The following is a 14,271-nucleotide window of genomic DNA, read 5'->3' as shown; positions in this document are numbered from 1 at the left end:
CCTCAGGAAGTTCAACATTTAGTTTCTTCAAACGATCCACAAACCTTTGCATTTTCTGCATTTGGGCCATGATGGTCTCACCATCCTTCATTCGGGTAGTTATCATGGAGGAGATAATTCCATACCTTTCTTGACGAGCACTTTGATGGTAGGGGTGATGGGTTTTGTACAAACAATCCTATGTATGCATGCAACCCTAGATTTGGATCTATGTTTTCTCTATAAGATACACAACTTTATGAGCATAATATGAACCCTAGCTAGCAGGTATATATTTCAAAATTTGTATAGATGAGTAGATCACATACTTCTTGTTGTTATATTGCAATAACAACACTAATCTTCAATCTCTTAGTCTTGAAAGCAAGTACCACGAGTGTAGTACCTCTAATGGCTCATAAGCACCAAAAGCAAATGGAGAGGCAAGAGACAGAGAGAGGAGAGAGGTTAGAAATCATCTCTAGGAACCCTAGGGAATCAAGTGGCCGATTTCTATAGCCTTAGGGGTCTTTATATGGGGTAGAGATTAGGGTTTCAGTCCTTAGCCTTATCTAGTTGCTTGCCCAACAAGTAACCAAAAGATAAGCCTTGAAAAGCCCTTATCCTTGCACGATTTCAAGGGCCTTATCCCCTTGAATTCATCCACCTCTCCCATAAGGCATCCATTACCCTAATTCGCAACTATCACATAATTACAATTCAGTCCCTACAGTTTAATTAATTTCATTTGATCACAAAAACTAATTCTTAATTAATTATTGACTAATGTTAATTAAACAAATATGATTTCTCCTATTAATATATTATTCCTATAATATATTATAAATCATAATAACCTCTTTCTCTATTATTTCTCCAATCAAGTTGCTTTTGTGAAGGCAACCTAAAAGGACCATGCACAACCAGGTCAAGTACTTACCAAATATGGTTACGGGATTAGACACTAATCCAACAGTCTCCCACTTGGATAAGTCTAGTAACCACAAATGTAAGTAAATCTCGATTAGCAATCATAGCTCTCAAAGACGCTGTCAAACTCTGATCTTATCAGTAACCTATCCTTTAGATAAGGGAGCGTACTGTCCTCTGTTTTAGATATCATGCGGACAATCTCATGGAACATAGTCATACTCATTGTCCAACAGCTAGTTTCTCGATCTCAGATTCATTTGACATAGAACTTAATTGAACACATCAATTCAGTCCTGACCGGACCCGACACATAAGTCATATCAAAATCATCGAGGAGCCCTGATATCTCTTTAACCCTCTTAGGATAAAAGAAACAGATAAACTTCGACTTATATGCATTTACTACTCACTAATCAATTATACACAACAATGCGTTTTATGAAATCACTTTACTGATGCGGTTTCGCATTATCAATGTACAATCAATTAGCAAACAATAAACCATATATCTTGGTTTTAATACCATATGATATTATCATCTTGCGATCACTCGTGATAGATTCCATGAAGTGATTCCAGCAAGTGTGGGTTTATTCCAATTCTCAAAACTTATTTATAAGCACTCATGAATTTTTTAACAAACCTTTGTTATGTCTAATACCATTCAGACAATCTACACACCAATTCATGACACTCTTCATTCATACCTACTTCCAACATATGAACGATTGTGGATCGTTTGAATAATTCGATTATTCTTAATTAACTCAATTATTCAGGAAGTCAAAACATACAAAGCAAAATAATATTCAACCAATTAACATAAGACAATAGCTATACTAATAAATAACACTCCTTTATTTAATCGTCAAATGTCAATTAATATTATCTATTACTCACTTCTAAACTATCTAATCCAAACTAACATCGTCCTTTAGTCCAATGCTCCTAGCGTGCTGCAAATGCTTAACCCTACTTAATCCCTTCGTAAGCGGATCTGATGGGTTCTCCTCTAACAATATCCTCTTGACTACGAGGATTCCTTCTTCTACCCGATGTCTAATAAAGTGATATTTTTTGTCGATATGTTGAGATCTACCATGATCCCTCGGTTCCTTGGTCAAGGCAACCGCTCCTTCATTATCACAGAAAATTTCCATAGGCTCTGTTATGGCAGGTACAACTCTAACGTCTCCAATGAAGTTCTTCAACCATATTGCCTCCTTTGATGCTTCACTCGCTACAATGTACTCTGATTCGCACGTTGAATTAGCTACGGTTTCTTGCTTGGAACTTTTCCAATTCACTGCTCCTCCATTAAGGGTAAAGACCTAGCCCGACTAATAACGGTAGTTTTCCCTGTCGGTCTGGAAATTGGTGTCACTATACCCTCATACCTTTAAGTCATCACTCCCTTCGAGAACTAGAAACCATTCCTTGGTCGTCCCAAGGTACTTATGGATATTCTTGACTGCAGTCCAATGTGCTCTTCCGGGGTTCCCTTGATATCTACTGACCATGCTCAAAGCGAAGGCCACATCTGGGCGAGTACAAGTCATAGCATACATGATTGAACCAACTGCAGAAGCGTAAGGTACTCAGCTCATCACAACTATCTCGGCTTCGGTACTCAGAATTTGAGTCTTACTTAACATGGCCTTACTTTGGATAGGTAATTCTCCCTTCTTTGAGTTCACCATACTAAAACGTTTTAGTACCTTGTCCAAGTAAGTATTCTAACTAAGTCCTATTAGTTTATTACTTTGGTCTCTCATTATCCTTATTCCGAAAATATAGGAAGCCTCTTCGAGGTCCTTCATAGCGAAACACTTCTCGAGCCAGGACTTAACTTCCTGCAGCGTCGGGATGTCGTTTCCTATGAGTAGTATGTCATCAACATATAGCATGAGAAATCTAACTATACTCCCACTGGCTTTGACATATACACATGATTCATCTTCGCTTCGTACAAATCCAAACTCTTTGACTTTCTCATCAAAGAAAAGATTCCATCTGCGAAATGCTTATTTAAGTCCATAAATGGACTTCTCAAGCTTGCACACTCTATTGGGATGCTCCGCATCGACAAAACCCTCTGGTTGAGCCATGTACACATCCTCAGCCAACTTCCCATTAAGGAAAGCGGTTTTGACATCTATTTTCCATATTTCATAATCATGAAATGCAGCAATGGCTAGCATCACCCTAATAGACTTAATTTTAGCAACTGGTGAGAAGGTCTCATCATAGTCAACTCCAGGAGTTTGAGTAAAGCCCTTCGCAACCAATCGCACCTTATACGTGTGCACATTCCCATCCATGTCTGTCTTCTTCTTGAAGATCCACTTGTACCCAACTATCTTACATCTGGATACATTGTCAACCAAATTCCAAACTTGGTTGTCATACATGGACTGAATCTCGCTGTCCATCGCCTCTTTCCATTTTGCAGACTCCGGTCCTGCCATGGCTTCCTTATAGCTGTTAGGTTCATCCAGATTTACTAGTATACTATCACTAATATACGTGTCCCATTCAGTAGTAATATGAAAACCATACAACTGGGGTTGAACTCTAACTCTTTCGGAACATCTAAGAGGTAAGGATTGGACAATCGGTTCAACCGGAGATTCCTCCTCGGGTTGAGTGCCAGTGTCAGAGGTTCCTTCATCGCTCGACTCTTGAATCTCTTCAAGATCGATTTTCCTCCCACTGTCTCCTTATTCTATGAGTTCTCGCTCTCGGAAAACCCCTCTCCTCACAACAAAGTCAACATTGCCACCCGGTCTATAGAATAGATACCCAAATGATTTCTGCGGGTAGCCGATGAAAATACATCGCTCACTACGAGGTTCAAGATTGTCTTGAGTCTCTCGTCTTACGAAAGCCTCGCAACCCCAAACCTTAATATGCGCCAACGAGGGAGCTTTCCCTGTCCACATCTCGTGATGTGTTTTGGTAACCTTCTTTGTAGGTACTAAGTTAAGGATATGGGTGGCAGTCTCTAAGGCATACCCCCAGAATGAGATAGGTAGTGAAGCATGACTCATCATGGAACGAACAATTTCCAACAAGGTTCGATTACGCCTCTTAGCCACACCATTCAAGTGCGGTGTCCTAGGCGACGTCAATTGCAAAACTATTCCGCATTCCTTGAGATAGTCGTGGAATTCAAGACTTAGGTACTCTCCTCCTCAATCGGATCGAAGCATCTTAATTTTCCTGCCCAATTGATTCTCCACTTCTTGTTTAAACTCTTTGAACTTTTCAAAGGTTTCCGACTTGTGCTTGATTAAGTAAGTATACCCATATCTACTATAATCATCGGTGAAAGTCACATAGAAGCGGTTCGCGTCCCTTGTAGCGGATCTAAAGGGTCCACATATATCGGTATGTATGAGATCCAATAAACCCTCACCCCCTTCGCAAGTGCCAGTGAAGGGTGACTTGGTCATCTTTCCAAGTAAACAAGACTCGCATACATCATCGTCCCTAAGGTCGAACTGCTCCAACACTCCATCCTTTTGGAGTTGGGCTATGCGTTTCTTGTTGACATGTCCAAGACGACAATGCCACAAGCATGCTTTATCAAAACCATTGGAAGCATCCACACGCAACACATCATTTCCTAAGTTATCTACAACCATAACAGTTTCATAAACTCCATTACAAGGCAATGCTTCAAAATATAAGATACTATTTAGATAAGCATAAATTGAACCTTTCTCATTATCAAACGAGTATCTAAATCCTTGTCTAAACAAACCATGAAATGAAATGATGTTTCTTGCCATATCTGCCGAATAGCAACAATTATCTAAATGTAAACCTAATCCATTACTCAGCACTAAAGAATACACTCCAATCCTGGTGGCAGGCGACGATCTTCTGTTTCCCATGATTAGATTTATTCTTCCACGCTCCATATCTCTATTTCTTCTAAGTCCCTGCAAATCAGAACATATTTGAAAACCATATCCTGTATCAAGAACCCAAGAAATAGTACGTGATGAATCATTAGATTTAATTATGTAAATACCTGCGAAAGATGGCTTGATCTTCCCATCCTTGATGGCTTGCAGATATTCCGGGCAGCTTCCCTTCCAGTGTCCTATTTTGTGGCAGTAGTGACATTCTGCCTCCTTAGGGTTTGAGTTGGACTTAGCGGGGCCGAATTTCGTTCCACTAGTAGAGGAACCATCTTGGGGATTTCCCTTGTGGTGGCTCTTTGAAGGAGCCTTCCTCCTTTTTCCCTTCCCTTGCGCAATGGCCAACATAGGAGCAGCGGATGGAGTGGGAGTTGGTGCAATAGATTTGTCCTCAAGGTTGCTCTCAGCAGTCCTTAGGAGTCCTTGGAGTTTGCTTAGAGTGACTTTCTCTTTGTTCATGTGGTAGGTCATCCTAAATTGGTTGTAGCACGAGGGCAAGGAGTGGAGAATGATGTCGATGGCCAAGTCTTCCCCAAAGTTAACATTTAACTTGCAAAGACGATCAACATACCTTTCCATCTTTTGTAAATGCGAGGTTAGGGATTCTGCACTTCCCATCTTAGCGGTGATCATGTTGGTGATGATCTCGTAGCGCTCTTGCATTGCGCTTTGGTGGTACCTCTCCAGCAAATCTTGGTGCATTTCATAGGGATACATGTCCTCATAGGACTTTTGGAGTTCAATATTCATAGTGGCCAGCATAATGCAATGGACTTTCTTTGCATCGCACTCATGGGTCTCAAAGATGACCATTTCTTCGGGAGTAGTGATTTCCGGATTGATCTTTTCAAGCTTCTTGTCGAGGACATATTATTTGTCCTCGTAGCGGGAAATCATGTGAATTTATCATATCCATTCATTGAAATTCGATCCGTCGAATTTCACCTTTTGACATAGGATCATTAGTGAGAATGAACCAGTAACAGTGTTGTTTGCGTTTGCGTTAGACATCTGCAAATAGAAAGGGAAAAGTTTGATTAGAATTAAATCCCTAATTAAACACCTAAAATGAGAAATTAGGTTTAGGATCCAACAACATTATTTACACATTAAAAAAGGGATGACATAAGCCAACATGCAAATAATTTGGAGGTAAGTGAATGACGATTCACTAATTCTTCACCATGAAAAACATAAGGCTTTAGGTTTTAAATGTATTGAGAATTCCTAGATTTCTTGAGATTCATTGAACTTTTCAATGGCATGTTTAAATCTCGATATGCCCCTCTAGTTTATGACTGGGATGCCGAGGATCACAAAGTGGGTGTGAATAACCATGCAAATATACATGGTGCCCTCATTGTTACAGTCACCTATTCGATGTGCCGGTTAGCCACACACGCTCCATCGAACTATGACAAACTATGAGTCACCCTTTACCACCTTTTCTTAGAACCAATTAGTATACCGGTTAACCACACATGCTCCACTAGCTTCTTAGCAAGGGTGCAAAGTGTAATTTGATGGGATTGCATCAATTCACTTTTGCCTAAAGTAACTAGGATTGAGAATTTTGTAAAAGTGTTTAGTTACTTAATATATTTCCATTATACTTCTTAATGAAGAGAGGATTTCCCTATCCCACCCTTTCGGCTAACGACCCTCCACCAATCAAGGAAGCGGTGGGTAAGAGTGGATACCCATTAAACGGCCATTTTATAGTCCATAACCTTATACCCCCTTATAGACCGGCTTCGTGAATGAGGCCGACTAACGGTAAGACTAGCATTATATATATATATATATATATATATATATATATATATATATATATATATATATATATATATATATATATATCTTGTAATAATATAATAGTATAGGGTGTATTTTAAACATTTAAAAAATACTAGGGTTTTAATCTCAATTTAAAATTTTCAAAATTTATCACTTTTAAATTAAAATTTTAAATATTAAAACTCTTGATTTAATAATTATCTAAATTAAACAAATAATTCTAATTACTAAATCATAAAGGATTATTATAAATTAAACAAATAAATTTTTCCTAATCCCTTATATCCCTCTAAATTTTGAAATTAGGGAGGGGATAATTCAAAATCTTTAATTACCATATTTAACAATTAAAAGATAATCACAAGATATGAGATTATCCAAATCCCTAGATTTTAGGGACTTGTCTTGGGGAGGAGGCATAATCTCGAAAATCTGGGGTTTGCAAACCCTAGATCTCGAAATCTTGGGCAACAAGGTAAGGGTTTGAAAAACCCTTCAAAATTTCGAACACATGGGTTCAAGAAACCCTAAAAATTGAAATCCAAGCATCCTAGGGTTTATTGGCCATAAATCCTAAAGTGTCAAATTCATACAATTGTATAATACTAATTGAAAACAATTCAACCAAAGTCTCAGATACCACTGATGAGTTTTGTACAAACAATCCTATGTGTGCATGCAACCCTAGATTTGGATCTATGTTTTCTCTATTAGATACACAACTTTATGAACACAATAAGAACCCTAGGTAGCAGGTATATATTTCGAAATTTGTATAGATGGGTAGATCATATACCTCTTTTTGTTATATGGAAATAACAACACTAATCTTCAATCTCTTAGTCTTGAAAGCAAGTACCACGAGTGTAGTACCTCTAATGGCTCACAAACACCACAAGCAAATGGAGAGGCAAGAGAGAGAGAGAGAGAGAGAGAGAGGAGAGAGTTTAGAAATCTAGGAACCCTAGGGAATCAAGTGGCCGATTTCTATAACCTTAGGGGTTTTATATAGGGTAGAGATTAGGGTTTCAGTCCTTATCCTTATCTTGTTGCTTGCCCACCAAGTAACCAAAAGATAAGCCTTGAAAAGGAATTATCCTTGGACGATTTCAAGGGCCTTGTCCCCTTGAATTCTTCCACTTCTCCCATAGGGCATCCACTGCCCTAATTTACAACTATCACATAATTACAATTCAGTCCCTACAGTTTAATTAATTACATTTGGTCACAAAAACTAATTCTTAATTAATTATTGACCAATATTAATTAAACAAATATGATTTATCCTATTAATATATTATTCCTATAATATATTAATAAATCATAATAACCTCTTTCTCTATTATTTCTCTAATCAAGTTGCTTTGGTGAAGGCAACCCAAAAGGACCATGCATAATCGGGTCAAGTACTTACCAAATATGGTTACACGCTTAGACACTTATCCAACAAGCGGTCCATCAAATCCATGTACATCTCAAAAGGGTAGTGGTCCTCATAGGACTTTTGGAGCTCATTTGTCATAGTGTCCATCATGATGCATGCTACCTTAGTAGCATCCCTTTCATGTGCCTGAAATGCAGCAATCTCCTCTGGAGTAGCAGTTGACTCATCAATCTCATTTAGCTCCTTATCAAGGACATATTCTTTGTTCTCATAACGACTGACCATCGTGATGTTTCCGATCCAATCCATAAAGTTGGATCCATCAAAGATGACTCTCCCACAAAAATTCATGAGAGAGAAGGAGCCAGTAGGGTTTTAGCCAGAAGCATTGTTATTGGAAGACATCTGAAAAGAAGAAAGAATAGATTAGATTAGATGTAAAGATAGTCCTTAATAATACACCCCAAATGTAATATTAAGGCTAGGACCCAACGAAATATTTAATTAGGTTTTAATTGGTTTAGAAACTCCTAGATTCTTTGATATTCATTGACCTTTTCAGTAGCATGTTTCAATCTCGAGTGTGCCCTTCAAGTTTTGGGACTGCGATGCCGAGGATCACAAAACAAGGTGTGAAGTGACCATGCAAATTACTTGGTACCCTTAATGTACTACCCCTCAATCGATGTGCCATTTAACCACACACGCTCCATCGATACTACGATAAACATTAAGTCACCCTTTTGCCTACCTTGTTAAGTCCAGGTCAGTTAACCACACACGCTCCACTAACGACTTAATCAAAGTGCAAAGTGTAATTTCATGGATTAGCACCTTATTCACATTTTCCTAAAGTAACTAAGATTGTGAATTTAATAAAGGTTTAGTTACTTTAGTATATTCATCATACTTAAATGATAATTATAGTCCTTGTCCTACCTTTTCGGCTAACAACCCTCCATAGATCAGGGAAGCGGTGGGTGAGAATGGACATCCATTAAGTTGCCATTTTATAGGCAACAGCCTTATACCCCCCTTATAGACCGGCTTCGTGAATGAGGCCTACTAATGGTAAGAAGACTTTGTTCTTATACATACATACATACATACATATATATATATATATATATATATATATTATTAACTTATAATATTATAAAGTATAAGGGTTGAATTTTAATAATTAAAATTTGAAGGGTTGGAACTAAAGTTTTAATATGATTTTACTTGTTCCAAAACTTGAGGGCAAGTTTTGTAAACTTTCAAAACTTTACATTTCTCATAACTTATGAGTTAATTGAGTATTAAAATGAAGACTCTTCATTTTTATAACTCATGTGTTCTTATAATGGATTTTAATTAAAGTGTGACCTTTAGTTTTCCATAACTTGAGGACAAGTTATGAACTCCATTAAAACAAATAATGATCAGGAATTAAACTACCAAGGAGGTTACAAATAATTCCTATGATCATCTAATCTCATAAGTTCAAGAACACGATTATCAATAATTTCAAGAATAATAAATAACTTATATAAAACTTGTAATAGCCATTGTAAATGGATTAGCATAAACATTACACCATCTAAAACAAGTTTTATAACACCAAAACAGTTTAGGGTAATGTTTCTAGTCCATTTCCAGCAGCAAGACTCAAAAATCTCGACACTGTAGCCTCTACTCGTCGAGTGCATAAACAGACTCGACGAGTAGCATGCATTTCTTCATGGACTCGTCGAGTCCCCCCATGGACTCGGTGAGTTCATACATGCAGTGAACAAAAATTCAATTTTCAAGCTATTTGCATCAAGTATCAAGTAAACAAACCTAGGCTCTGATACCACTGAAGGGTTTTAAGCTTTCTAACACTCCTATGGTGTACATGCAACCCTAGAAACCTTGGATCTATGTTTGACTAAGATACATGCAAATAATTATTTTTCCAAGCTTCTTATCCTAACTAGCATGGCATGGGGTACTTGAATCAAATAAAGCTATTAGAATTACTTACCTTGTAGTAGTAGTTGATTGCATGGAGTTTGAGAGCCTAGCACCAATAATGTGGATGCCTCAAATGGAAGTCACAAATCACCACAAACTTGGAAACTTGAGAGAATAGTCACAACCTTCTTGAAATCGACCCTCTTAGTTTACACACATCAACTAGTGCAATTTCAAGAACCAAAGCCTCCTTTATATAGCATGGTGGATTAGAGTTACATCCATGTAAACCCTAATACCCATGTGTTTTCATTTCCATGAGATCCATGGGTTAAAGCTCCATGGAGTATCTATGAACTTTTCATGCAAGCCTAGCCCATTCTAAATAAGCATTAGTCCACACTATATAAATACAAGAGCCCATATTTAATTAGCCATACTTTTGATCTCTAAATTAATTATAGATCAACACTAATTAAATAATATGATTTTATATTAATATATTAGAACTTATAATATATTAATAAATCATAAATTATACTATTCTCAAAAGATTATCCATAAAATGTTCGGGTGAAGTGCAACCCAAATGGATCATGTCGGGTCGGGTCAAGTACACACCAAATATAGTTATGGACTTAGACACTATCTCCAACAATAAACCCATATTCCTAGTTCGCTTAAACTAATGCTCTGATACCAACTGTGACATCCTTATTTTCATGGCCAGAAAAGACCGATTTTGTTTATGCTTTATAAAAATCAGAGTACCTCCTTTAATAAAAATGTTGCGGAATTTGTTCCCAGTAAAACATGATAAATACGTTATCAAAGCATTTCCGAAAAAAGTATTTTTATTCATTTTAAAACATTTGGGGTGTCATCGTCAATACAGAAACATAAACACAATACATTCGTTATCAATAGTGATTTATATCTCCTTAATCTCTCAGTGTAATGTGACTTCATGTTAACACATGTGATATAAATAAATTGAGTGGGTTAGGTTGGGAAACCTGGTGAGTACATAGGGTTTTCAATCCACAATAATATAATTATTATGTTTAATCATCAAACAATTAACCCAATTACCCATCCCCATTATCTTCTATACTCTTAAGGATCTACCCTAAGAATCAACTATTTCTCATTCATTCATTCCTAAGGATTATCCTTAGGAATGGGTACGAAGTCCATCATTGTTAATGACACAGTTGCTAGTTCTATCACTTAGGCGCATCTGCTAGAATTGTGACATTCTCAATGAGGTGCAGTTGCCGGTATTGTCTTTCGTGCACAGCTGTTAGGGTTATCTCGTTTATTGGCGGTATCGATTTGGAGAGTCCACTCGCAATGAATGTCAATGGGTTTTTAGAGTACACCGGTGAACACATCGTTAAAAAAACTTATAAGTTGCGAGCCTGCTAGTGTTCCACTGGACTGTCTAGAATAGTCCGTGGTTGTGCCACGTCACCCATTTTCGCACAGCACACTTCTGACTTCTAAAATCTGTAACTTTCACATACGGGCTCTGTTTTTGACGTTATTTATATCCACGCGTAGGTAAAAATAAGATCTACAACTTTCATTTTGACTCCATCGGCTAATTCTCAACCGATCTTAAATTTAACAGTACATGGAGATTATACTGTTAAATGTCCACATAAAATTCATAACTTCTACATACGGACTCTGTTTTTGTCTGTCTTTTTACCGTTGAGTTCCTATTAATGAGATATTCAATTCTCATTTAGGTCACGTAGTCCAAAAACCGGTTGATCTAATATTCGAATTTCGGGCTGTGCACTACTAAGCCAAATCTTAGAAAATTCATAACTTCCTCATACGAAGTCAGATTTGGGCTTTTTTTTTGTATGTTCTTGGTTTAACATATACAACAACTTTTTTTTATATCGCTAAGACTAAAAAGTCATCCATCGTAAATTCACTATTTACGTCTCCCGGTGTCGTGCCGGTTTTGGCGTAAAACTTCGACGGACCATAACTTCTTCGTTATAACTCGGATTTCGGCGTTCTTTATATGTACGGAACCCTCGAGACATATTCTAAAACTTGGTTAATATTATTTATTCTCAATAATCTTTTGTCAAAAATTCTTTTTCGACCCCTATTATCTTAAAATTGACTAGCCCGGATGTACGGGCGTTACATAAAGTTTGTAACTTTGTTGCTTAATTTCAAGTGTAGTGTAGCTTAGTGACCACTAAATTACATGAACTTGATTACCTAGTGATTTACTAACCATTAAATTGCTAGATCTAGGATCGACCAAATCTTAGACAAGTAATAAAAGTAACAAATTTAGTTGTGCTGGAGAACATAATTGTGACCATGATTGTGTTTGCTTATCTAAATCTTACATAGCCCATCCATAATGAATAACTAATTCTGTGTTATGCTTGTGTATGACCATAAATAAGAACTAACCATAGGAAAAAGTGGATTCGAAACTAAAAGAAAGTGTTTTTAACATATTAATTGCAATCATTTTTAGTTGAGTGCTTAAGTTTTACTGAACCTGTAAAATCAGATAAAAAAAACCCCCCATTTTAGTTATTTTTCTTTGTTTAGCTTTTAGTAGTTATTTTATTGATTAAATACCGTTCTATGTGATCAAAAACCGAATTACCTAAACTATTCAATAATTCGATTAGGAACACTACCTAGGTGCATTCTAGCTAGTTAAGTTCGTTAGGTTATAAATTTAAAGCTAGATATGTATAATTTCCACCATATCAAGTTTTTTGGCGCCGTTGTCGCGGAACGGCTAATTGGTTTAGGAATTTATTTGCTTTAGGTTAATCGATCCTTTTTGTTTGGTAAAACCTGCAAAAAGTTAATTTTTGCATTAGTTTTTATTACAGAACTGAACTCACAATGTGAACCTTAAGTTCACGACGTGAGCTCAGTAGCTTACGTTTTCTTTCGTTATTCGTTTCTACTTAGTTTTACTGTGATAACACAACGTGGTACTGTTTACCACGTCATGGTGAACAGTCCGTAGGCGTTTTAAATTAGTTTTTGTTTAATTTTACGTTGTTATTTTTATTTTTTTCCATTATTACATGACCCGTGGACCCAACACACATTTGATACCACCGCTTGAAGATCCAGAGTCAGCCCTTCACACAAAGACAGATAAGAACGTAGGAGAAAACCAACCACCAAAGAAGTCGCCTTTAAAAGATCTTAAATCAGTTTTTGGAAAGAAGAAAGGGAAGAATATAGGAGAGTCATGCAATCAAAAGAAGGACGAAAACAATTTTGAAAGCGCTGAGCAAAATCTTAATCAACAAGATTCCGATTACGAGACTGAACCTGAATTCGAATTCAAAACAAGTGAACCTGAATACTATCCGAAAGACGATATGGAAAACATTTCCGACATGTCCATGGAGGCATACAAGAAAAGAATCCAAGAGGAAACTGGTCCTTGTCTCATCCAACCTGCAATTCCTACCACTGCAACCTCCGAGCTGAAGGGACGTATTATTTCCGCACTTAAGGAAGTCCTATTTTATGGGAAAGATCATGAAGATGCTTATATGCATCTGGATGAAGTCAATGACATAGAAGATTACTTCAACATCCCGAATGTTCCAAATGTTTCATGTGACCTTTAAGGGTGCAACTAAAGATTGGTTGAAGGCACTACCACTCGGTGCAATTACTACTTGGGCACAAATATGCGAGCAATTTTTAGAACACGTTTGTGCACCTTCCAAGGTTCCTAAACTCAGGAAATCCATAGCAAATTTCAAGTAACAATCGGGCGAGTCACTCTAAGAGGCATGGGAGAGATACAAAGGCTTGATAAGAAATTGTCCCTAAAATGATTCGAATAAGCAACAAGAAGTATCAATATTTTAAGATGGATTTAATTTCACGACAAGGAAAATACTTGACTCTTAATAACTTTTAACTAAGAAAAATCTCGGTGAGATCAATGAATTAATTGAAGAATTCTCCAAGCATTCGCGTGAATATCACAATCTGAGACATGATGGAGCAAAGGAATTGTGGGTGGCACTTCTAAATATATGGTTGCTGTTCTAGCTACTGAAGAATGATAAAATGGACCAATCTATTTATTTTATCAGAGTTGGTTGTGAAAGATGCAACGATCCACATTTGACCAAAGATTTCCATTTGGATAAAAGTGGAAATAAGAAGGTTCAAGTTTGCTACTCAAGTGGAGACAAATATGAAGATGATTGGAGGAAGTTAAAGAAAGAGTAGCTGCCATATGATGAGTAAAAAAAAGAAAAAAGAAGAAAAGTATAGGCA

General features: G+C 36.9%; 1 non-coding gene across 1 annotated transcript; it reads right to left on the bottom strand.

The window, feature by feature from the left end:
- Window positions 1-13,716: 13,716 nt before the first annotated feature.
- Window positions 13,717-13,823, bottom strand: LOC145044690 (small nucleolar RNA R71). The gene has a single exon (XR_013681635.1). It is a non-coding gene; the product is annotated as a small nucleolar RNA R71 (small nucleolar RNA).
- Window positions 13,824-14,271: the final 448 nt, after the last annotated feature.

Source organism: Lactuca saligna, chromosome 4, assembly GCF_052625555.1.
Source record: "Lactuca saligna cultivar CGN05327 chromosome 4, ASM5262555v1, whole genome shotgun sequence".
In the NCBI taxonomy this organism is placed as follows: Eukaryota; Viridiplantae; Streptophyta; class Magnoliopsida; order Asterales; family Asteraceae; genus Lactuca; species Lactuca saligna.
Note: the sequence above shows the minus strand (reverse complement) of the source record. Positions and strands in the feature narration are given on the sequence as shown.